The sequence below is a fragment of the Nicotiana sylvestris genome, chromosome 6 (assembly GCF_000393655.2).
Source record: "Nicotiana sylvestris chromosome 6, ASM39365v2, whole genome shotgun sequence".
In the NCBI taxonomy this organism is placed as follows: Eukaryota; Viridiplantae; Streptophyta; class Magnoliopsida; order Solanales; family Solanaceae; genus Nicotiana; species Nicotiana sylvestris.
In genome coordinates, this window is record NC_091062.1 from 35,194,829 (window position 1) to 35,198,529 (window position 3,701).

Below are 3,701 nucleotides of genomic sequence, written 5' to 3' on the forward strand. Positions count from 1 at the left end.
TTTGCATCATGTGCATTTGACTTAGGGGACTCAACATAGGGGTTGGGTCCGTCTAGGACAAGCAACCTGAAAATAATAGACCATCTTTCGGCATCCTATGTGCTACATGTTGTATTTAGTCAAGGGCGAATGGGTCATTTGGTCATTTCCAGCATGATGTTATTTTAATCAAAGCATGGGGAACATTTGTGGAATCCAAGAAGCCTTGGAATTCCCTATGTCCCCCACGCTTGCTTTTTGGGAAAGCACACGAGGAACATTTGTGGAATCCAAGAAGTCTTGGAAATCATTATGTCTCCCATGCCACATTTTTTAAAGTAATAATAAATATAAAAAATAAAAAAATATATATAAACAAAGCATAAAAATTCAAAAGATTTTGTATGTTGTCATCATTTTCCACATATAAGAAAACCGTGAAAAAAGGAGAAAATAACAGCATGGAGAAAAAGTCCGAGTAGAGTCAAAGCTCTGCCGAAATTTTGAGAAAATGAAAAAAAAATGTCTTATTAAGTTTGTTTTATTAGCAAGTCTTGTTTTGAAAAAATATCAAAAGTCCAAAAGTTTTATTATGTTAAAAAAAAAAGGGGGAGTCGGGCGTTGAAAGTGGTTTTATTATTGCAAATATATATATAAAAAAAAATCCAAAAAGTTTTTCTTTATTTCCAAAATATATATATATATCTTTATCTGTTGCAAGAACATTTGTCTTACCAAAAGTTTTTAGAATCCCAATTTTCAAAACAAATAATCCAAAAATATTTTTCATTATTGACTTCTTTAGAAAGTCTTTCTCGTTGTTTCTTTTAAAAAAAATATATAATATAAAAAAACAAATCCGAAAATATTTTGATTCTTCTTTCAAAAATTGAAAAGAAAATTCAAAATTTAAAAAAAAAACATTTTAGAAGCATTTCTTATATTAAAGGTAAAATTCCAAAAAATAAATTCTTCTTTTTCTTTAGAATAAAAAATAATGCAAATGAAAATTCAAGAAATATATCTTAGAAGTGTTTCTTTTGAAAAAAGAAAATCAATCAAAAATCAAAAATATACTTCCTTTCTTCTTTTAAAGTAGTTCTTTCAAATTCAAAAAAAAAGGTTAGTTCATCTACTTATTTTTGATTGCCCGAACTACGCGAGTTTGATTCTCACCGGATGTGAGATACGTAGGCAACCCTCATCGGGTCCAACCCCACCTTTTTGCTAAAATAGCCAAAAAAACAAATAAATAAAAAATATATGTCAAATTTTAAATAGTCATAAATAAGTCAGGTGATGCTGTTTTGTCATAAATAGCTGAATGTTCCCGAAAGGGACGCCGGAAGGCTGACTTTGCATAAATAGCCACCTTCGGGTCATGTTTAGAATTTTTGGTCTAAGTTGACCCACACAGCCTTAAAAATCTTCGTCCCCGAGGCGCTGAAGGGCCGTGTTTGCAACACTAAGTTTTCATTATAATTTGAAAAAAAAAACAAAGAGTCAGCGGTCAGGTGAATACCGTTTGAATTTTGTCATAATAAGCCGAGCCAGCTTCAGCCGCGTCTTAAACCATTCTCACCGAAATAGCCTTAGAGTATCTTTCAGTTGTCAAAAGGTTATTTTTGTAAAAGAACGGACAAGTTTGTAAAGTGTCATAAATAATCCTCCCCGGCCTCAAAATTCATGTGAAATTTGGAAGGGGCCACATTTGCAAAAAATAACCATTTGGTTGCATTTGTCGAACGGAGAAAGGGAGCTGGAATTTTGTTTTTGAGTCTACCAATCTTTTGATTAAAACATGCGGGTTGTTTGATTTTCAAGTTTGCGGGTCATCTGTAAATCCTTGAAACCCAGTTTGTTTCAATATGAAAATTGAAAAAAAATGTTCATTATTGTTTATCTTTTATTGGGCCGAACTACGCAAGGTCTGATTCATGCGGGGTCATGATACGTAGGCAATCTCCATAAGATTCGACCACACACAAAAAATGATGAAAAAGAGAAAAAAAAGAAAAAGAAAAATAAAGGTAAAATAAATAAATAAATAAATGAATAAATAAATAAATATATATTGATAATAATAAGGACCGACTGAGTCCATTCTAACATATTTGATTTTGAATTGTGAAGAAAGTTGAGGTGGTTGGTTTGTGCCTCAAAGAAAAATGACAACTAACGTCGAAGCTGTTACAAGTGTTCCAGAGACTCAGAGTGGGAAGGTTCCTCGTCATGAGTCACAATTTGCGACACAACAAGAGCAGTACCACTCTCCTGAGTACCACTCGTACTCGTTTGATATTGCTGCAAAAACTGAAAAGCCTGCCCGAAAGATGGTACAGGAAGAAATGACCCAAAGAGTGAAAAGCTTAGAACAATGGTTGGAAAACATGCAAGGGTTGGCAAGCCAAAAGAGTGTTGCCTTCAAAGATCTATGTATGTTCCCCGATGTCCACTTGCCGCCTGGTTTCAAGACTCCAAAATTTGAAAAATACGATGGACATGGAGATCCCATAGCCCACCTGAAAAGGTATTGCAATCAACTGAGAGGTGCAGGAAGAAATGAAAAATTGTTGATGGCTTATTTTGTGGAAAGCCTTACGGGAGTAGCCTCCGAATGGTTTATGGATCAAGACACGTCTCGCTGGTATGTCTGGGATGACATGGCACAGGCCTTTGTCAGACAGTTCCAATACAACATCGACATTCCCCCAGACCGCCTTTCCCTTTCAAACCTGAAGAAGAAACCAAGTGAAAGTTTCAGGGAATATGCCATAAAATGGAGAGAGCAAGCAGCTCGAGTTAAGCCACCCATGGATGACCACGAGCTAATTACTGTCTTCCTTCAAGCGCAAGAGCCAGATTACTTTCAAAACATGGTGTCCGCAGTTGGCAAAACCTTCTCGGAAGCAATCAAAATTGGAGAAATGGTAGAGAATGGTCTTAAGACAGGCAAAATTATAAGTCAAGCTGTTCTTAAGGCCGCAACTCAGGCTGTCCGGGTTGAGTCAGATAATCTTAGCGGCACAAATGAGGAGATTGAAGAAATCATGATGACATCAGGGTCTAGAAGAGGTCCCAGGAGAACATCTCGAGGGTATGAGCAGCCTCCTCAAATTTTCTATGGCTCCCCTGAGCAGTATTATCCACCTCAGGACGCTCAATACTCTGTCGCTCCACCTCAGTATGTTGTCCAGCCACCAAAACACCCCAGGAGGCGAGCACGAGCATCACAAAATCTCCAGAAGTCTCCACAAAATTTTCAGGTGCCCTATAACCCACAGCCAAGCCAGTGGTATAAAGGGGAACAAAGGTTGAAAGATAATTTTACACCAATAGGAGAGTCCTATGAAAGCTTATTTGAGAAATTAAGGAATCATGACATGATTGCACCTATTCCTCCAAATCGTGTGGACCCACGTGCAAGAAGCTTTGACCCTTCTAAAAGGTGTGAATACCATTCCAATGCCCAGGGGCACAATGTTGAAAGCTGTCGGGATTTGAAAAGAGAAATAGAAAGAATGATCCAAGAAGGGCGGATTGTGATCAATAACAGTGACATGGAGCACTCGAACCCTATCGAGAACTTGTTGACAGAGGGTGACGATGTTGAAGCGGGCAATGGTCTTCACAATACTAATGCAAAGCTCAGTGGCTAAGATGCCAAGTTTGATAAAGTGGGAGGACGCTCCGTTCCTTGGTTAGCAAGAGAGAAGCTTGTA